Consider the following 23,029-nt stretch of genomic DNA (forward strand, 5'->3'; position numbering starts at 1 on the left):
TACCACCCACAGCTATAGCGAGCGTCCATGATGATGGTCGCGATGGTCAAGACCATCGGGCTTGCGACGGAGACCCTGCGGTAGGGTCTCGCTGCCGCAAGCCCTGGAGTGATTTTGGCTCTATCAGAGCCAAAATCACTCCCACTGACATCACTAGTGATGTCAGTGGGGCCGGCTTCAGACGGTAGGCGTTCCCATGGGAACGCCTCCGTCTGGCCGCCACGCCCCCTGCACGCCCACCAAAGGGGGCGTGCTGTCAATCAACATCGACATTGGTGCGAGACCCGGAGCGACAGCTTGGCTGTCACAGTCCGGGTCTCGCGCATGCGCACAACGGAGCTCCCTCCGTCGTGCGCATGCGCAGTGGGGAACATCGACCCGCTTGCGAGCGTACTGCCGCTCGTGAGCGGGTCTGAATGACCCCCTCTGTCCATGTGCATATAGTTAATTTGGCACATGCGCAGGCGTGGTTTTCTTTCTTTGGCGTACACGCAGTATGCTGATCTCCACAAGATCTATCCGCTATTACACCTGCGTTCAAATTTGTTTTATAGTGTGAATCTGTGTGCCTGTCTCTCTCTGGGTAATTTTTAGGCATGGCCATTAACGATCGATGGTTGTAAACAATCGATGATCTATGATGATGGCAAGTGGGTTTTTGTTTTGCTATCGATGGCGATAGTCGATGCTGAGAAAACATTGACAGCACCGGCCGATGGCTGAGGTCTGTGCATATACAGCACTCAGCCATCGATGGATCTCTACTGATGGCTTATAATCATTGACATTGATGGTACAGCCTTTCTTTACTAGTTCTTTTATACTAGAGCATGTGTGTATACCACATATAGGAAGTAGGTACTATGTACCAGACAGAAAGTTGAGGTTCCCATACACCTAACGGGGTATTGCGTGATCCTGCGCTTGGAAACGCCCATCCGCCGTTCTGGAAAGGCTGACCGGCGGCCATCGATGTTCCGCGATCCGTCGGAGGATTGGTGAAATCCACCATGTTAAATTTCACAGATTTGCAAATCATGATCAGATTTTGATTATGATCGTCAAATCTGTGAAATCCAAAATGTTGGATTCCACCGATTCTGCAATTCCGGTTTGCAGGGTCCCGGATGTATGGGGTCTTTTACTCTGATACAGAGCAGGTGCTGTCACATGCAGAAAGTTACTCTGATGCGGAACATGTGCTATCTGATTGGTTAAGCCATAACCAATCAGATTTGCCTTGTTTGTAACGGTTATCGTTTCTTGCATTATGCTGTTTCTGGATTGGTTGAATATCTCTTTTATTTACCTTTTTAGTATGATCTTCCTGCTGGAACAGGAATGTAGGTGCACCAACAGTTTATTTTTTATCTTAATTATAAAATATCACAGATATTTTTATCATTTGTTATATTTAAATTTCTCACTACTTGTACCGGGATGTAGTCGGCATCCTGGCGTGTGCGGGATGCAGACTTTCTAAATATCGGCGCCTTAATCCCAACAGCGTTGGGATCCCCGGCACCAGCATCCTGGACGACGGCATCCCGAAGGTAAGTATCGCCAGTTAGGGGAGGGTTAGGGTTAAGGTGCGGAGTTAGGGTTAGGCACTAAGGGGAGGGTTAAGCAACGGGGAGGGAGGGTTAGGGTCAGGATTAGGGTGTGGGGAGGGGGAGGTTAGGTTTAGGCACTAGGGGGGAGGTTAGGTTTAGGTACTAGGGGGGAGGTTAGGTTTAGGCACTAGGGGTGAGGTTAGGTTTAGGTACTGGGGGGGGGGGGAGGTTAGGTTTAGGCACTAGGGGGGAGGTTAGGTTTAGGTACTAGGAGGGAGGTTAGGTTTAGGCACTAGGGGAGGAGGTTAGGTTTAGGCACTGGGGGGGTTAGGTTTAGGCACTAGGGGAGGAGGTTAGGTTTAGGCACTAGGAGGGGGAGGTTAGGTTTAGGCACTAGAGGGGGAGGCTAGGATTAGGCATCAGGGAGGGAGAGGTTAGGATTAGGCATCAGGGAGGGAGAGTTAGGGTTAGATTTACCTTGTTACCTTATGGGTGTCGGGATTATGACTGTCGGGATGCCACTGTTGGTATTCCGACAAGCGGCATTCTGACCGCCGGCAATCCATACTCAACCCCTTGTACCTGCTAATTATGTTCATATCACATCATTTCCATTAACTAGTTTAAATTGTAAGCCGGTCTACCCAGTCATGGCAGAATCCTACATTACGGTCGTGGTGCCGTTAAACATTCAGACTGGAAGGTAATAGGTTGCTGGTTTGTGGCAAATTATGGCCCTCATTCAGAGCCGTACGCTCTGAGCAGAGCGCACGCTCTGAATGAGGGCCGGGCTCCATTTTCATGGAGCGTCCTCCTGGACGCTCGTATAGCTGTGGGTCACCACCCACAGGCTATACGAGCGTGCTTATTGATGGCCGCGATGGTCGCGACCATCGAAATTGCGAGCCGGAGCCTGCGGTTGAGGTTTTCAACCGCAAGCTCCGGAGTGATTTTGGCTCTATCAGAGCCAAAATCACTCCCACTGACATCACGGCTTCTGACGGGAGGCGTTCCCGTGGGAACGCCCCCGTCAGGGAGGCACGCCCCCGGCACGCCCACCAAAGGGGGCGTGCTGTCAATCAACATTGACAGCACGCCCCCTTTGATCGGACACAACGAGCGAAGGACTTTCCTTCGCTCGTCGCGTCTGGCGCATGCGCACGACGGAGCTCCCTCCGTCGTGCGCATGCTCAGTGCATAACATCGACCCACTTGCGAGCAGACAGCCGCTCGCGAGTGGGTCTGAATCAGGCCCTATATCCCAAGTTATTACCCAGCCAGTTTGAGGTGAACTTGTTAGTATTTTTCAGCAATTTGAGGCTGGTTTGAAATGACAAATAGGCCAGAAACGTAACTTGTGTTAAAATAATAATAAAATCCGGACAGCGACTTGATCTTTGCGAGTTTCTGGCGGCTTTGTGTCTAGTCCCAGTTCTGTTACAGGCAACAAACTCACAAAACCAGAGGCTGCTGCATTCCCCCTTCAGTATTATAGTCCTGGGACTTCATAGCCTGTTCTTGTAACATATAACAACTGTTATGTCCTGGTGCTGGGTGTCACAGGGCATAGCGCGGGCAAGGCCTCCTAAAATCTAAGGGGTCTATGCACCTAATCTTGGAGAGAGATAAAGTGGACGGAGATAAAGTACCAACCAATCCAACCCTAACTGTCACTTTACAGTGTTCGAAAAATGGCAGTTAGGAGCTAATTGGTTGGTACTTTATCTCTGTCCACTTTATCTTTCTTATACTCTTAGTACATTAGGTGTTCATCTCATGCACAGGAGTGCATGTTCTGAGTGTCGCCTGTGGTGACTGCTGTGCTTCTGTCCGTCCCGGCCTGCGCTGACGACTCCTCTCCATCCTGGCCTGCACTGATCCCTGCTGTCTGTCCCAGTCTACGCTGATCCTCCTGTACGTCCCGGCTGTCTACTGTCTCCTATCTCCGGCTGCATAGAGCTCTCCGGTAGTAGGGTTTATGTGTGGCCAGGGATTGCGGAGCGGCTTCAGAGGGATAGTGGTGTGACCACGAGGGGAGGGGGGTTTTGTTGTACTTTCTGGCACCATTATTTTATGTGAAATGTGGTCCATTATAATTGGAGGGTGGAGGGGTGGAGCAGGGGAGCTGTGCAGAGCAGTGAAGGGGCCTCTATTTTACTGTATCCATTCAACTGTGGCCATTTCTACTTCAGGGTCCATAGGGTATTCACAGGATACCTTGGGGTATAGGCGATGGCGGCAGACATCGGGCACCTCAGGTCCCTCTCCTATACCCCGCCTCGAGCCAAGGCATCTCCGTTTCGTAGGTGCCCGGCTCGGAGTTGGATCACCTTTTCAGAGGGGGGCTGCAGAACAGTTTTTTGACAATGCAGCTTTGCTGCACTGTTATGAGCGGACAGCAGGGACAAGCTAATTAGAGGTCCCTGTTGCCGCTCCGTAACCCCACTGGGACAGGACGCCAGTACTGCTCCGGGGATCCTGGCGGATACCAGAGGTCTCAGCTAGCGGGGACCCCGATATATCCAGGCTGTGGCCGGAAACAAGGAGACTCAGGTAAGCAGCGGGCACCCGCGGTGGGTACCCGCCGATTCAGAGTTTTATTTGTCCCTAGGCAGGGCGGCTCTCTAGGGACAGGCTGCGCATGGAGCCAGGTACTGATCCTGCGCATCCTTTAGACCACCAGGCACAGCGTGCTGCAACGCTTAAGATACGCTCCAGCGTCCCAGGGGTTAATAGCATGCCAGGGGAGCGCGCCTTCCCTGTCTCACAGCCGGCGTCTCCCCTGCTGCACAGTGCCTTTCCACAGCTGTCTGGCGGGCTGTGTCAGCGTTCCTCCCCCGGGCCCGCCTCCTCTCTGCTCCTCAGTGGCCATTTTCAAGGAAGTGGTGAACACTGCTGGATTGTGATACAGGTGGCGTCGCGGTCCGGGTCCCCCGCATACCTCTCCTCTGATAAGGTCAGCGTATGCAGCACTGTTTCCTACCAGGCTCTGTGTCTGCGTAGTTGATCATAGTGCTGGTAGTGCAGGGAATTTATTTCTGCATTGTATGTGACTATATACTAGTGCTGTCTGACTGTACTTTCACTTCTGACTGTCAGCCATTTTACTATCCCTGTTCTTTCTCTGCTAAAGCCCTTGCAGTGCGGTGTTGCAGGGTGTTCATTACCTCACAGTAAAGTGTTTTTCTGTGAGGGGAGTCCATTTACACTAATCATGTCTGGGAGTGAACGAGAATATCCCCTTCAGCTAAAATGTACCAAATGCAATGTACAGTTAGCGGAGGGAGATGTGAACACGGAGGGTTTATGTAGGGCATGTTATATCACGCCCGATTTCTGTCACTGCATCTGTTCAGGAACTACCCTGGGCTTGTTTTGCTAAGGCACTTACAATCCTTGTGGGCCAGTTGGCGACGCCCCTTGCTTTTCCCCAGATGGGGTTATCGCAGCAGGCGGTGGTCTCATAACCCATGCAGGGGTTCCCCCGGCAGTTGATGGTACCCCAGTGTCTCCCGCTTTCGCCCCCCCAGGTCTCGCAGGAGCCTGTGTGGGTGAATTCGTTGTCCAACACGGTACAGAACCTGATGGACGTTTTACAGGGGAAGTCACCATTGCGGCTTTCTCAGACTCATCAGTATGATGACTTGACGGTGAGATTATTGACTTTTCAGACCAAGAGCCCCTTCGTATAAAGGAGGCGAGGTCTAAGTCTCAAGTCGTTATACCTGGCCTTATATTGGCAGTCCGTGCGGCCTTTGTTATTGAGGATGAGGATCCCACCGTGGCTAAATCCAAATACGCTTTCTTTAAGGATATTAAGGGAGATGCCACTGTATTTCCTCTATCTGGTCAGTTAGTGGACCACTTAGAGGAGGCGTGGGAAAATCCGGGTAAGCGGTTCCAACCTCAAAGACTGGCCTTTGCATAACCCCTTTGCAGATAATTATTTTTCCAAATGGGAAACCCCTCCACAGGTGGATTCTCATGTCACACGCCTAGTGAGGAGTGCAACATTGCCCATGCCCTCCATGTCCTCCTTGAAGGATGTTACGGATCGCAAGGTGGAAATTTGCCTAAAATCCATTTATTCCCTTGCTGGAGGGGCTTACAAGACCGGCTATGGTCGTGTGCTGGGTAGCCAGAGCCATGGAGCACTGGGCAGATAACTTGGTGGCGTCTCTGGACACTGACTGTTCAGCTGAGCAGGTGGAGTTAGTAGGCAATCTCAAAGACTTAGCCACGTACATTAATGAGGCAGCCTTAGATATAGGTCTCCTCACTTCCAGAATCTCCTCGGCAGCAGTAGCGGCTCGCAGCTCCCTGTGGTTGCTCTTGGAAAGCGGATGCAGATTCCAAGGAGGGATTGGAATGCTTACCTTTCATTGGACAGGTCCTGTTTGGCCCTGATCTGGACAAAATTGTGGCCACGCTGGCAGCAGCTAAATCTGCATGTCTGCCATTGGCTGCAGTCCCATCAGGGTCTGGTACTTCGTCCTTTCGGCCCTATAGGGGCCAGGGTAAGTCCAGTATACAGTCCTTTCCAAGACAGTCAGGGGCCAGGAAATCTGCGAAGTCGGACGTTAGGGATGTGCCTCCCCTTGTGGGACCCCAGAGTGAAAGGCCGACTTCTTCAGTTCGCCCAGTGCTGGTATCTGACTACCACGGACACTTTGGTAAGAGAAGTGGTCTCTCGGGGGTAAGCCCTCTCCTTCTGCGAAGGCCTCCCAGCCGTTTTTTCACCACAGGCCTTCAGTCAGATCAAGGCAAAGCCCTGGAATTCCGGAAAGTGTTATGCTCTATGCTCCAGGCTGGAGTTATAGTGCCTGTTCCGTTGCCCCAGAGGGGAATGGGGTATTACTCCAATCTCTTTCTGGTACAGAAACCCAATGGGTCTTACCGGCTCATGCTCAACCTCAGATCCCTCAACAAGTCCTTGAGGACTCCTCGGTTCAGGATGGAGACCCTGCATTCCATCATATTGGCAATGGAGCCTGGGGATTTTATGGTGTCTTTGGATATTCAGGATGCCTACCTGCATATCCCATTTTCTGAGCACACCAACATTTCCTCAGGTTTGCAGTGGTCAATCAACATTTCCAGTTTCAGCCCTTTAGTCTGGCCACAGCGCCTCGAGTGTATACCAAAGTCATGGCAACCCACCTGCGGATGCAGGGGGTCCGCTTGTTGCCCTATCTGGATGACCTTCTGTTTTTGGCAGGGTCTCGAGAGATACTTCAGTGCCACATGCAACTGACAATATCAGTGTTGCAGAATCACAGTTGGTTGATAAACTGGAAGAAGTCCTCCATGGTTCCCTCACAGAGGATGCTCCATCTCAGAGCCCTGTTGGACTCAACAACAGAGGATCTTTGTGACAGAGGTAAAGATCTCTGCATTGCAGGCAAAAGTATGCAGGTGCCTGCAGAGTCGCTGAGTGTCTATTCACTCAGCAATGAGGTTACTGGGATCCATGGTGTCGATGTTCGACATGGTGGAGTATGCCCAGTTTCACTCCAGACCTCTGCAGAAATTGATCCTCTCCAGATGGAATGGGTTGCCCCATCGGATAAAGACACAGAAAATAGTGCTTTCCCCGGAGGTACGTCTGTCTCTGGCCTGGTGGCTGCAGACTGCTCACCTAAACAAGGGGCGCCCCTTTTGGATTGCGGACTGGGTCCTTCTGACGACGGACGCCAGTCTCCGGGGCTGGGGAGCAGTAACAGGTCCACTTTTTTTTTTTCAGGGACGGTGGACACCAGCAGAATCTGCGCTTCCAATCAACCTATTGGAACTTCGAGTAGTATTCAAAGCTCTTCAGCAGGCAAGACATGTTCTCCACGGAAAACCCGTGCAGGTACAGTCGGACAACGCCACCACAGTGGCCTACATAAACCACCAAGGAGGAACCCGAAGTCAGGCGGCACTGACAGAGGTGCCCCGCATTCTGGCTTGGGCGGAAAGCAGTCTCCCAGCCATCACGGCTGTGTTCATACCAGGAGTGCTCAACTGGGAAGCGGACTTTCTCAGCCGTCAAGACGTGCATCGAAGGGAATGGTCTCTTCACCAGGAGGTGTTTCAACTCCTAGTGAACAGGTGGGACTTTCCAGAGATAGACCTCATGGCCTCCCGACACATCAACAAGCTGTGTGTGTACGGGTCAAGAACAAGAGATGAGGAGGCTCTTCTGGTATACACTCTGTCGGTCTGGTGTATTTTCCAGTTTGCGTACCTCTTCCCTCCGTTCTCCCTTCTTCCTCGAGTCTTCCTGTTGTCTCAAGGTCCTTGCCATTACCCGGACCTGGGTCATCTGTCTTTGATGGTGTGGCTGTTGAGACAGCCCTTTTAAGGTCCAGGGGTTTTTCCAGCTCTGTAGTTAACACCATGCTCAGAGCTCGGAAGCTGGCTTCTGCAAGAATTTACCACAGAGTGTGGTATACTTTTTTTGAATGGTGTCGCCCTAGAGGCTATGATCCTCAGGTGTTTAGGATATCCAAGGTTTTGGCTTTCCTACAGGCGGGCTTAGATCACGGTTTTTGCCTTGCTTCCCTGAAGGTTCAAGTTTCTTCCCTGTCAGTGTGGTTTCAGCGTAGGATTGCTACTCTTCCTGATGTCCGCACCTTTATGCAAGGTGTCCTTCGCATACAGCCTCTCTTTGTTCCACCTGTGGCTCCTTGGGACTTGGCTGTGGTCCTTAGGGCTCTCCAAGGACCGCCATTTGAACCACTGGGCTCAGTGGATTTAAAATGGCTTACAGCTAAGACTGTGTTTCTTCTGGCCATTGCTTCAGCCAGAAGGGTATCAGATTTGGGGGCTCTCTAATGTCGCCCTACCTTTCTGATTTTTCAGAGGGACAGGGTGGTGCTTCGCACTCGCCCTGGTTTCCTACCTAAGGTGGTATCTAGTTTCCACATTAATGAGGACATTATAGTGCTGGCCTTTAATTCCCCAGAACTCCCAGCTGGTGAGGCCTCCTTGGATGTGGTATGTGCTCTAAGGATTTATGTTGACCCTTAAAGGATACTGCTTTGGGAAATCCCCAAGGTTTCCTGTAGACCCTGAAATAGAAAATATGAGATATGGTAAGAGCTTACCCTTGTTATCTCTATTTCTATGAAGTCCATAGGGTTCCACAGGACTCCCGCCCTGTCGCACCTGTACTGCAGATGGGCTTTGATCTGGTCACCGTTTTTTCCGTCACCTTCTGGTGAGAATGATATTCTTGTGTGTTCCAGACTTTCTTCTCTCTCTTTCTTCTCCTCCTCCGGCCTATGGCTTGTTACGTAACTGTGATGCCTTGGCTGGGGTATAGCAGTGCATCCTGGGAGGCTGAAAACTTAACTCTCAGGTGCCCGATGTCTGCCGCCATCGCCTAAACCCCAACGTATCCTGTGTAACCCTATGGACTTCATAGAAATAGAGATAACAAAGGTAAGTTCTTACCATATCTCATATTTTTGTGGACTAGTGTAGTGTGTAGAACAGCTGGATAACACACAGAGCTGTGCTCCTCGCTCACTCCTGTAATTTTTTTTGAGGGGACAGTGATCTGGCTCGCACACTTTCATCCTGGCTTCCTAGGTTTTAGAAAAAATTATCAAGCCCTGCCTTAGTAGATATTAAACTTTATTTTGGAAGCCATTGAACAAAATCTTCCCATATATAAATAAATGGGAAAATAGAAATCACTTTGCCAATGGCACAGCGAGACGTTGGCATCAGCCTTACAGACTACCGTAAAAGCGCGCGGAGGAAGCTTTTCTGTCGGCTTGTTATGTCTCGCATGCTTAATGTGCCATGAAGGAGAGCACATCTCAAATGACAGGGAAAAAAAAAAGCCACTTAATGATTCCTCGCAGTGCGGAGCATTCCACCGCTTCCGAGATGAAATGTTTGTTACATCTGCCAAATCGCCGGCCTCGGCTGAAAGTACAGACGGATTGTGCTTTAATTGGGAGTTTCTTTATTGACCTCTCCTTTATCATAAAACCCCCGATTCATCCGACAAACCCTCTTTTAACCAGTCAGCACTCTTTTGATCCTACGCCTCTTATCAATCCCTCTGTACTTTTTGCTTTTTTTTATCTGTGTCAATTACCTGCTACATCTCATCTGCTCGTTCTTCTGTTCTTCTGCTGCTGGACCAAGTATTGCCGTAAAAGCATCCTGGAATTGGCGTGAACGCTAGATTGCCTCTGTTTGACAGCACTTTTTTTTTTATATTTACCGCCGCAGTAAGTAAAGTGCTGTAGTTATTGCAGTTCATTCTATATCATGCAATCAAAGTGTACGGCCTTGAAGATCGGTAATTTGTCTCTTCCTTTCCTTTCATTAAGCATCTCTTTTATTGTAGTTATTCTTTTTTTTTTTTTTTTTTTTTTGCATCTTGCGGATCTATATATAGGACACACACAGGCAATTTTCTTTATTCACATTGTAATGACACCTGAGAGCCTGCCATGTGTGATTTCTTTGATGAAATCCAGTTCTTTATTGAGTTCACATGATGGTTTTTCTCATTGATCTCTAAAGCTCGATGCCTTCTACCTTCCTGCGTTTTAAATTCCGAAGCTGCAAATGGTTCCTAGCCAATACAGGGGGCTACTGGCTGTTCATTGAACCATAAAACTTTATTGTCATGTCCAGAGCAGGGGCCTGATTTCAAAGATGGACGCAGTTTGCATCGCTGAAGCACCTTTGGACGTCAGCAGCGATGCGAAAAATATGCTAATGGCGCAGGAGGTGCCTGAGGACAGAAGATGCCCACTCCCGGCATCGCAGATCCAAGAGCTGTGTCCGAGGATGCACCATCGGGCCACCATCGGTCGTGGATCGGCCATCTGAGTAAGTTTAAGGCGACTCAGAATGGCTCTCGCCTCCGTAGCCGAGGCCAGCAAATCTGTGTCTGTAGACGCCGGCCTCGACACTCCCACAAGACGGAGGCGACATGCTACGGCTTAGGGGTGGGTTGTGCAAGCGATCTCTCAGCACATCACGTATGCATGTGCAGACCAAAAATCATTGGAGATGTACGAAAACCATCAGTTATCTTGTGTGGAGTTTGTATGTTCTCTTTGTTTCTACGTGGGTTTCCTCCAAATGCTCCGGTTTCCTCCCACACTTTAGTACTTAATAATAATAATAATAATAATTTTATTTATATAGCGCTTTTCTCCTAAAGGACTCAAAGTGCTTTACATGTGCCTTTACAGTACAAAATAATCTTAAACAAGGGACATTAGTGAAATGCTTGGGTGAAGAGGTGAGTCTTGAGTCTACTTTTGAAGGATTCTAGAGTGGAGGCCTCTCGAACTGTGCGGGGAAGTGCGTTTCATAAGGTTGGAGCCCCAATACTGAAAGCTCGACCCCCAGACGAATTCCGGGAGATTCTAGGTACTGTTAATTACCCTTCGTCAACGGATCGCAGTACTCGTGTGGGACCTTACGGAATCAGAAGCTGCTTTAGGTACCTTGGGCCATGGTCATGTAGGGCTTTGTAAGTTAGTAATCCAATCTTGAAAACAATTCGCCATCTGACAGGCAGCCAGTGAAGGGAGTAGAGAATGGGTGTTATGTGGCTGGAACGGGGCTGGTTGGCTAATAGCCTGGCAGCTGCGTTTTGTACCATCTGCAAGCGGTGCAATTCTTTCGCTGGGAGTCCAAGGTAGAGGGCGTTGCAGTAGTCTAGACGTGATGATATAAATGCATGTATGACTTTAGGCAGATCTTCTGAGGGTATTAAGTGCTTGATTCTGGCTATGTTCCTCAGATGAAAGAATGAGGCTTTGATTGTGGCTGATATCCAGGACAACACCAAGATTCCGCACATGTTCAGTGTTTTGTAATTCTGATCCCCCAAGCGTAAGTCCTGTTGGTTGGCTATGCTGTAGCCCTGTCCTGTGACCTATCATAAGGACCTCTGTTTTATCAGGGTTCAGTCGCAGCCAACTGGCACTCATCCACTCCTGAAGCTCAGCTAGGCAGCCATTTAGGGTTGTTATGGGGTCCTTTGTACCTGGAGCAAAGGACAGGTACAGTTGTGTATCATCTGCATAGCAGTGGTAGACCAGGCTATGACGTCTGATTAGTTCACCCAATGGTAGCATGTATACTGCAAAAAGCATGGGAGATAGTATAGAACCCTGTGGGACACCGCATGGAAGTGGCACTAATGGTGATGAAGAGTTTACTCCAGAAGAAACACTCTGTGACCTGCCGGTCAGAAATGATTTGAACCAGCTAAGGACTGTGCCATCCAGTCCACAGAATTTTTTCAGGCGCTCAATTAGAATCCCGTGGTCCACAGTATCAAATGCTGTTGAGAGATCTGGTTGGTTAAATGACGTCTGACAAAGAAAAATAACCTTACTGCTAGCCTCCTTGTGCTGGGGATTATGGATTGTGAGCTCCTCTGGAGCAGGGAATGATATGAATATTCTCTGTAAATTGCTGCATATAATGTGTATATAAATAACTGTTAGTAAGTGAATAATAATTGCATCAACAATAGTTAAAATTGTTTGACGTAAGCCCAGCGTAGTTGGTGCTTCGGGGGTGTTGATGATCTGCCAGATTGTGACACTGCGCCGTAGACCTGTATGTTGTATGTTATTCTAATAAACTCGACACAAGATGACAACATTTCTTTGGATACGGTTGAGCTCCTTTTAAATGTGCGGCTTTCCGGCTGTTCTTGGAAGTGCAGACACGGAGCAAAACCATATTTAAGAAACTCGAACGACTTTTCGCTGTGCATGGTTATCGGACTCGCTGTTATATAGGCGCACGGATTTGTATTTCGATGGAGGTGGACGTTTGGACTCTGTGCGTGGATGTGTCTTTGTGCCCAACGACCATCATTTTGTGTTACGCATTCAGAAGTAAACAGTTCAAATGACAGCACAATTAAAGGTGATACAGTACATCACAGTGGGAATTAATTAATTTAAGGTTAATATGGCCTCCATCACCTTTTAAAATGACCGTTTTTGATTTTAAAACTACTGCATGAACCTTTCTCTTTCTTACTACTGTGATTACAAATGACCAATCTATTATAAAACCTCGCTGTGTCCGACCAGCTATAGGGCCATGATTACAAATGACCAATCTATTATAAAACCTCGCTGTGTCTCTGAGGTCCGACCAGCTATAGGGACCTATTGGACAATTTGGTTCTGAAAAAGAATGCGTGTTATTTGCACATTTATGTATTCGGAGCCATTTACCTAGGGACCCTTCCCCAGCACAAAGGCTCTGTTAAGAGCTTCGCCCGGTGATGAGTGCGGCTGTACTTGTGCATTGGGAAAAGGTCCTGTCCACCGTGGAGGCATTTTATAGATCCGTCTCCGGCTGTTCCCTCATATGGGATATCTGCAGATTGCTTTAGCTAATGAAGATGACCACCAGACGCTTTCCAGAGCTTGTTACGTAGCCCCATAACACAGTCAACGTAGTATGGAGACATCTGCTGCAAGCAGCCAGTTCATCTGCCGGTAGGCCTTGTGGGAGGAAACAGGAGCACCCTTAGGATATATTTGCAAATCTATGGTAAGCCCGCTGCCATGCTAGCAGGGTGCATCTAACTCTAGACAATGAGTCCCCTATATTGGGCCATAGAAGTCTTCCATAAACACGTTGGGGCTCAATCTGCTTAGGATGAGACTGCGTCATTCCCCGCAGTCTTATCTTCGTCTTTATGCTAACGCCACTACAAAGCACCTCCCTGGTGTACATCCGCGGGTCCGAATGTGCAAGAACTGAGGCGCCCGCTGTCAGCCTCCGTAGATGCTAAAATACTTCTTGACGCGTCTTTAGACGCGCTATCTGTCGCACCAGCGAAACGTGCACCAGCCCTGTGGCCGATGCAGTTCCTCCGTCCGGGTACGGACTCCTGCGTGAGTGGCTGTGCGCCTTTCAGCGACACGCTCACTACACGCCTGCGTCGGCTTCACACGGCTGCGTTGGCTTCACAAAACGCCCACTTTAATTCTCAGTCCCTGCGTGTGATGTGGCACTGCGTCTCTATGCACGGACCACCTGGGAGGCAAGCACTGTGCGACGCAGCCTGCGTGCGCCATCGGCCCTGCGTCCGCCTCTGAATAAGGCCACAAGAGCGGCTGATTGTAATGCAGAGTCGTTAAACCAGGTTTATTGCCTTCCCCTATGGGAATTCAGTTCTCGCAATGAAGTAATTGAATCTAAGTTGTTGACAGCGGGTATAGTCTGCAGTCTCTAATGGACCTTTTCTCTCTATATAATGGTGCAAATGAAGGGAGGAGTGGGAGGGAGGTGTTGGGAGATTCTATTTTAAACGATGGATGGAATAGCGCGAGTTGTGAACAATATATCACCGTCTTCTGTTATCGGTGTCATCTGCTGTAATACGTCTCTAATTGTTCTTTGTTTCTTGTTCCCGAAATAACTTTAATAAGAGTCTTTGCTTTATCAGTGAACATATGGATACATTAGCGGTGACACCTTGAGGAGCCAATATAAGTTTTTCAAAACAACTTTTCTAATTAAAACTTCTAATTTTTCTTTTAATAACTATGCAAGGCAAGGAGTGCTAAAAGTGAGAAGTATGTATTTAGCTACAGTATTAACCATTTGATGTTTTATTTTTTGACGACCAATAAACACCAAGTTATCATTAGATATGAATGATAAAGATTGGATACATTGGCCCTGATTCAGAGCCGGACGCTCTGAAAGAGCGCTCGCTCTGAATCAGGGCGGTTTTTTTTTTGTTTGTTTTTTTTTGGAGTGTCCTCCTGGCCGCTCGCAGAGCTATGGGTCGCCACCCATAGCTATTGCGAGCGGCCAGGATGATGGTTGCGACCATCGGGCTTGCGATGAGACCCTTGTGGTAGGGTCTCCTGGCCGCAAGCCCCAGAGAACTTTCTGGCTCTAATAAAGCCGGAAGCTCTCTCACTGACATCACTGGTGATGTCAGTGGGGCCGCCCACAAAAGGTAGGCGTTCGCATGGGAACGCCTCCGTTCGTGAAGCCAGCCCCACGCCACACCTCCAAAACGATGCGAGCTGTCGATCACAATCGACAGCCGCCCCCTTTTGATGCGAGACCCAGAGCGACCAGGTCTAGCGCATGTGCACGTCAGTGGCGGCTATGGCATGCGCAGTGGCCTAACATCGACCCGCTCGCGAGTGCTTAGCACTCCCGAGCGGGTCTGAATCAGGCCCATTGCTCAGTGACGTATACCTGAGACTGCAGTTATGTTTTTTTCCTTAAGGGGCCTATCCATTAACAGATAAATTGAACGACTGAACGATATTTCGTTCAGTCGTTCAATTTATCTGCTAATGGATAGGCTCTGAATGATGACAGATGCGCACTCCCGCGTCTGATAAATTTCATCTTTCGTCTTTCCAACGTGTTGGTCAATTATCGCATATCGCTGCCAGATATTAGAAATGTTTGGCAGTTTATATGCGGTAAACGACGAACAATATTAACAGCAGCTACAAAGCGCTGGAGAGAAAAAAATCCGCTCCCTGAATGATGTCATGCGATATCGTTCATCTTTAGTCTTTTGCAAAAATCTGTCGTGTACATGACAGATATCTTTCAGCAAAGCCACCAAAATTTTCAATAGATATCTTTTGTCTTTCAGCGTTCAGAAAAACATCTGCTAATGGATAGGCCCCTAAGACATCAACTGCCCCTCTCCCTGTGAGTGCATGAATAAACCAATCCACATTGTGCCTTTCTGCAAAAAAAAAAGCCTGCAAAGCTGTCAGTCACTCTATGGCTCTCATTCAGAGGCGCTCGCAAAATGCTAGCGCTCGTTCTGAATGTGGGCGGCCGCTTGTATTTTGAAGTGCGGCCTCCTGGTCGCTAGCTAAGCTGTGGGTTACCACCCACCGCTTTAGCGACCGACCAGGTTGATGGTCTCGATGGTCAAGACCATCGCGACCATCGGGGCTTGCGACCCTAAGGTTGGGTCCTCGGCAACTGCAAGCCCCAGGGAGCTTCCCGCTCTGATCGAGCAGGAAGCTCCCCACTGACATCACTGCTGATGTCAGTGCGGCCGCCCACAAAACGGCAGGCGTTCCTTAAGGAACGCCTCCGTTTGTGAAACCACCCCCTCCCCCGCCATGTCTACAAAAGGGGGCAAGCTGTCGATCAACATCGACAGCCGTCCCTTTTGTAGTGAGCTCCGGAGCGAGAGAATTTCTCTCTCGCTCAGGGGCTTGCGCACGCGCAGTGCGGCCGCTGCGTGTGCGCAGGGCCTAAACACTTGCGAGTGCTCATCGCTTGCGACCGGGTCTGAATAAGGCCCTCTGTCTGCTGTAAGATGAGCTCCTTTCTCCTAACAGGAGTGAGAGTATGGTATAGCTGCAGAACGGGCTCCCTCAGTAACTGAGAGATGGCTGGTTTGGAGGGCATGCTTTAAATGAACTACATGCGAAATTGATTATATTTACTTTGCTTTCAAATCGGTGTCAGCCCTAGATGCCGATAGCGTAGTGAAATAAGGAACGGCAACAAAATGGTGACTGCATTATTATCCACACAGTCACAAACATGGGGCAGCTATCACCTTGATTATACCTGGAGCCTTTCCTTAGAGAAACATTAACTATTGAGAGTAGAGTCCTTATAATCTGCACTCACAGGGGAGTGTGAGGCTTAGGAGGGGGAGAGAGCGCCCTGTAATAGGAACTCCTGCTCACTTGCGCTCCGCAGGCAATTTAAGGTGAGAAACGTTAATGTTCTCCCACATAGGGGGTAATGTAGTTTTAACATATGTGACGATGTTGGGCATCCACAAAATAACTATGCAGAAGTCTGTAATGACTTTCCTATCGCTGTACCATGCGTGTATTGTAAGTTGCAAGGTGGCGTTTTTGCAGTCTTACCGCTTGCATTGATTGGCATGGCTAAACATTGAGATTGCCCTAGGATTGGTCAGAATTCTTTCAGGAAACCCAAATGAATATGTTTAACAGGGGCTGTCCTTAGAATTTGGCACAGGTGGTACAATTGCAATCTGACCATTGCGTCCATGGATGTGTGATACCGATAACGCAATATAAATAAAAATACAATCTTAGCTCCTCCTTATTGGTAATTATGACTCCCTTTCTCCCATCATAACCAAGATGCTCTGACACTATGGGGCATATGTATCAAAGCTTGATGTGAGATAAAATTGTGAAATATATATCGCCAACGAATCGGCTCCAAACTATCATTTCTTAAACACAGCCTGCAAAATGTAAGCTAGGAGCTGATTGGTTGGTGATCTATATCTCACAATTTTATCTCACATCAAGCATTGATACATAGGCCCCTATGAATGGGAAGTGAGGTCTTCCAGGTTACCCCACCCTATACAGTCTTTATAAAGCAGGGATATACAAATAAACATGATATACCTCTGATGCGTTCCTCCTGGGTCCTGCCCTCCTTCATACATGAAATAACCATATTTATGTAGTAACAGTTACTTATATAGTGCCAGCATATTGCGTTACTGGCGTACAAATATATGGGGCATATTCGACTAGTCACAGGACTTAACGTGCGGCTGGTGTACAAATATTTGGAGCACATTCATTCAGCCGCAGGACTTACTACATGGCTGCAGCTTCCAGGTTTAACGCCTCAATTAGCAGCCTGTTTCCTTGCGCGGTAAGCCCTGCGTCTAAAGCGCGGTAATCCGTAAATTCCAGGTTAAGTGCCCGTAGCTATGAGATAACTGCTCCGAAAGCCCCACTGAATGTGTATTTCAGTTCCAACCCCAGGAGATTGCAAACAGAAATCTACGGTAAGTGTAGCCTGGAGGCTGTAATTGTATAGCCCACGGCACTTAACTCGAGAGCTACAAGACCGTGGTAAGTCCCGCTGCTAGTTTAATATGCCCCTATATTTAGCTTTCTATGTGTGTTTTTTTAAATAATTACTAATTATGACTCACTTTCCCTTTCCATAACCGGTGTGCTCTGACACTGTGATTTAGAAGTGTAGTCTCACCTGGTGATATACAAATAAAAAATTATATACCTCTGATGTATAATGATGTACCTCTGATGTATAATGATATACCTCTGATGTATAATGATATATACTTCTGAGGTATAATGATATACCTCTGAGGTATAATGATATACCTCTGAGGTATAATGATATACCTCTGAAGTATAATGATGTACCTCTGATGTATAATGATGTACCTCTGAGGTATAATGATGTACCTCTGAGGTATAATGATGTACCTCTGAGGTATAATGATGTACCTCTGAGGTATAATGATGTACCTCTGACGTATAATGATGTACCTCTGACGTATAATGATGTACCTCTGACGTATAATGATGTACCTCTGACGTATAATGATGTACCTCTGGCGTATAATGATGTAACTCTGATGTATAATGATATAACTCTGATGTATTTTTTCTGGGTCCGGTCCTTTTTCATACAATATCATACTGAAACAACTATATTTATTTAGTAACAGTTATGGTGCGTACACATGTAGTGATATAAATGAGCGATTTACCATTATCGCTCAAATCGGTCATTTAAAAGGTCCCTACCAACTCACCATCGACCAACGATGTACGGCCACGTATGGATGATAGCTCTATCGTCCATCGGCCGTGTGTGCCGGTAACAACTTGCGCAATATCGAGCAGGTTACTATAGGGACCCGCGATTGCTATAGACGTCGGTGACTTGGTGGTGTGCTGGATGTTTGATATCGATAATCCAGCACACCAGGGAGGGTGCAGGACGATCAGCCAGCGATATCGTATCGCTGGCTGATCGCTACGTGTGTATGAAACATTACTTATGTAGTGCCAGCAGATTCCATTGCGCTTTACAGTTGGAAACAAAATGGTAATAAAAAAAGACCCTGTAATAATAGACAGAGGGCCTGATTCAGAGCCGCTCGTAAGCGGCCGCTCGTTCGCTCCGAGCGATGTTCGCATAACTGCGCATGCGTATGGGTCGTAATACGTATGCGCCAACCAGTCAGTGCAGTCGGAAATCGAGCGCTCGCAGAATAGCGAGTGCCTGCTAATTTGAGTGACAGGATGAGGCTTTTGTGGGTGGTAACAGGGGATGGTGCTTGAAAACGGGGAGTGGTGATCCGAATGCAGGCGTGCCAAACGGTCAAAACGGGCGTTTTAAGGGTGTGCATAATTAACAAAGCAGCGTCATCGACCACGTCACTTGGTTGTCTCTTAGCCTGAACTGTTCGCATGATTGCGGTAGGAAAATCCAACCACAAGCACTGCGAGCAGTTCAGACGCCTTTCGATGTACTCGATTAATCTAATAAATAGCGGAGATGACGTAGGATGCGAGCGGCCAGGGGGCGTCTTTACAAAATAGCGAGCGCATGTTTCGTTCGCTCGCTCGCTCAGACATAGAGGCGTCAACAGACCGCAAAGAGCGAGCGCTCAATTTAAATAGTCGGCCCCTTTTTCTGAACGAGCGAGCGCAAATAGCGTCCGGCTCTGAATCAGGCCCAGAGGTCAAAGGGCCCTGCTTTCTTGCTTTCATTGTATAGGGAAATAGGAGCGTGAAACACAAGTATAGGTGCTACATATTGTATATCGCTCCAGACAGATTGCAGAGGTACTTTGTGAGCTCCAGACAGATTGCAGAGGTACTTGGTGAGCTCCAGACAGATTGCAGAGGTACTTGGTGAGCTCCAGACAGATTGCAGAGGTACTTGGTGGGCTCCAGACAGATTGCAGAGGTACTTGGTGAGCTCTATGATCCAGTCACTTAGCAGTGTTGGCCCGGGGTCAGTGTATAAGAGAACATGTGTAACTTTATGTCAGCACTGTATGGATGGGAGCTAGCTGGGCTTATGAAGATTATGTGGGTGGTTCTGGGATATGATAAGCTGCCCAAAGAGGTGAGATTTCAGGGACCCAGCCGGGGGTCATCTGAGACCACCTGTTACAGGAACATTTAATATCCCTGTCCGGTACGCAGCCAGTTTTTATTTTCTGGGTATATTATATGTCTTTTGGATATTTGTGTCTGTGCTTTATTTTCTAAACTTAATAAAATTGTCAAAGGTGATGCACTATTCCCCTACTTCTACCGGTTATTATTTCCATGGGCACAAGTTTCAGGACAACATTGAAGCGATCACCTCTACAGATAAGAGCATTAACTACCAAATAAAAATGGCAGCTGCTTAATCAATCTAGCAGTACTATTCAGGTGCATGAAAGGGAGGGGTCATACTAAGTAGAAAAAGGAGGGGGGTTTAACCCCCTATTGTTCCTCAGCACACTGAATAATACTTGCAACAATATATGAAGACTATATGGTCATAGAAATTCAGAGATATTGGTTGCATGCATTTGCAAATACATGGGAAGCTGCTAGGCCACGTCACGGCTTCTCTGTCACTAGCAGTCCCTAACACTAAGGGGTTCACGTCCGGGACCAGCCCAGGACCCCCCCCCCAGGGCATCACATGAAAAATGGAAAAAGAGTGACAGTGCAGTGTAAAGTATAGATGTGTAAGACTAATAAGTGTTGAAAAAAGGGCATTAACTACATAGGATTCAGCCAATATACCTCATATGAAAACATGGAGACGGAACCTATATAAATGGTAATGTGTACTTTCCCCCCAGTAAGTGCATTACCGTAAGTGGGAAGTGAAGCGCATTGTTGCTGAGACTGTCGTATCACCTTCGGCATCTAGGAATATCGCCTAAGGTGGCTGTATCTACATTGCACCCATTTGTTTTACTATAATATTTTTTTTTTCATTTGCTAAAAGACACAATCATAATGCGAATTAGATTTTTAGTTAGTAGTGATCGATTTGTCATGGGTAAGTGCACTCTTGTTTTTGTTTTTTACATTTTATATATTGAAGAGGTGAACTTAAATTTCGCTGATTCCATAATCCCAAATTGGAGGAGCCAGAGATAAAAAAAAAAAAAACAGACCTCATCCCGCAGGAGGGTAATGGGCTTTCAGGATGGATTTTGTATGTTTATCGCAACGGGCTGAGCGTGCGCAACTATTGGTTATACGCAACCAGTGTCGGACTGGGACATAAAGGGCCCATCGGGGAAAACAGTGGTAGGGGCCCATGCTTAAAGGGTGTGGTCATCCAACAGAGGGGGTGTGGCCAGCCACCACAGATGCTTGGCTAACCAATGGGCAAATCTTGGTGTAGTTTCTATAGAAGAGAACCAAGTCCCCATGCTGATCAGAGTTCCTGGTAACTGAGTATCTAATAGAGTAACAATCTATAATTTGAGGTCTGGAATCTGACACCTAGAGGAGGGGTGGGCCCACAGGCAGTGGGGCCCACCGGGGATTTCCCCTGTTCCCCTGTGGGCCAGTCCTACCCTGTACGCAACACTGTCTCCTAAGTGGTAACGGGGCGCTCCCATGTAGTTAGTTTGCTCTTACGCTTGAATAAGTCTGTTGGTCGTCCCTCGTTAATTTGGTCCCTTATGCATGTTTTGTTGATTAGAATGAATGATGGACGACAGCACTGGGGCGAAAACCTGTAGTTCCCCCCTTTTTAGTTTCAAAATCTAGCTGTAAACTTGCTGTACAGATCCTCGTCGCCTCGTCATTACATCTTTTATAATACAGTTAGGCGGTGGCTTTCAGCGCCATTCCTCAAGTACAGACGTGGACACGTTTGTTGCTACTCTTACAGCTCATTATCCTTCCTCCTGAAAAGTAATGAAATTAGAGGCTATTGTCTCATGTATACCTGCACGCCTTTCCTATGTCATAGAATAAAGCAAAGAAACTGTGAAAAGAGATAAATTATTGCTCATTCTCCAAAGATGGCCTGGACTCATTTGTTGGTACCCCCTTAGAGAAGACAATAATTGGATTATAGCGATATTTCAAGCTAATTGCTTAGTTGAATTAGCATCACACACGTCCTCAATTTTCTAATCAGTCATTCAGAAAATTTAAATGGAGAAAAGTAGTCTGATATAGTCGTGTGTACCGCTCTGAGGGGAACATGTACCAAGGTTTTCGAAAACTAAAATGCGTTAAAACGAAAACCATTTAATGTCACACAATTAGTAAGTATTGTTAGAATATAAGAAGGTTGCTCTATAATTTTTGCTTTTTTTTTTTTCCCGGTAATCCGCCACTTTTCATCATTCTGATTTAAATATTTGTCTTGTGTGGGAAGTGGCTGGGAATCGTATGTATCATTCTCAGATCGTGAAATCCGCCCAATTTTTAACGTGTATTTTTTAACGGCAGCTCTTGCTGGCTTTAATAGGACCCTCTGTGATCTATCAGTGGATAGATTTTAATTTGCAAATACTATACAAATAAATAATAATAATTAAATGACCATTAGCTTGTAATATCGATGAAGGAGTTTACTAATTAAGGATTTTTCAATGGTGAAGTTCATGAACATACCTTGTGTACACACCTATACTACCTATTAAAAACCTTCGATTCCCATATTGCCAAAATATGGAAAGATTATATTCAAACAGAGAACCAACAGGAGTTGTCTTTGTGTGGCGCACGAGTTAAAATAAAATCTTTAACTTTTATTTAATTTCAATAAAATGTAAGTACAGAAACAGCGAAATAATTAAGACCATATTCTATGATAAAACTAGTGTAGTAGTCAATGCCTTTTCTTTTGAGTCAAAATATGGAAAGATAAGGTTGTACAGGTTGAGTCTCCCATATCCAAAATGCTTGGGACCAGGGGTATTTTGGATAACTGAATATTCCGTATTTTGGAATATTTGCATATCATAATGAAATATCTTGGGAATGGGACCCCAATATACACACAGAATGCATTTATGTGTTATATACACCTTATACACACAGCCTGCAGGTAATTTTAAACAATATTTTCAATCATTTTGTGGCTAAAGCAAAGTTTGTGTACATACATGAAATTAATTTATGTTTCATATACACCTTATACACACAGCCTGAAGGTAATTTTATACAATATTTTTAATAATTTGTGCCTTAGACAAGGTTTGTGTACATTGAACCATCAAAAACCAAAGGTTCCATTATCTCAGTCATGCCAAAATTATTCAATATTTCGGCATATTTGGATATATACCACCATACAAACACTCCCGATTTCAGGCTACACTCACAGCAGATCAGGGCAGGAAGCATCGCAATAACGGACCTATAGAAGTACCTATACACTTTACTTTTAGGCCCATCATTCAGAGCCGTACGCTCTGAGCAGAGCGCACGCTCTGAATGAGGGCCACGCTCCATAAAAATGGAGCGTCCTCCTGGACGCTCGTATAGCTGTGGGTCACCACCCACAGCCTATACGAGCGTGCAGTTTGATGGCCGCGATGGTCGTGACCATCGCGACCATCGAAACTGCGAGCCGGAGCCTGCGGTTGAGGTTTTCAACCGCAAGCCCCGAAGTGATTTTGGCTCTATCAGAGCCCAAATCACTCCCACTGACATCACTAGTGATGTCAGTGG

At 47.1% G+C, this 23,029-nt stretch overlaps 1 protein-coding gene across 1 annotated transcript in view; it reads left to right on the plus strand.

The window, feature by feature from the left end:
- LOC148501220 (nudC domain-containing protein 1-like) overlaps nt 1-23,029 on the plus strand; it is a gene marked incomplete at its 5' end in the record, with an annotated part of 152,873 nt that overhangs the window by 50,971 nt on the left and 78,873 nt on the right. The window lies entirely within an intron of this gene.

This window comes from Taudactylus pleione, unplaced genomic scaffold (assembly GCF_031769625.1).
Source record: "Taudactylus pleione unplaced genomic scaffold, aTauple2 ptg000524l, whole genome shotgun sequence".
Taxonomy (NCBI): Eukaryota; Metazoa; Chordata; class Amphibia; order Anura; family Myobatrachidae; genus Taudactylus; species Taudactylus pleione.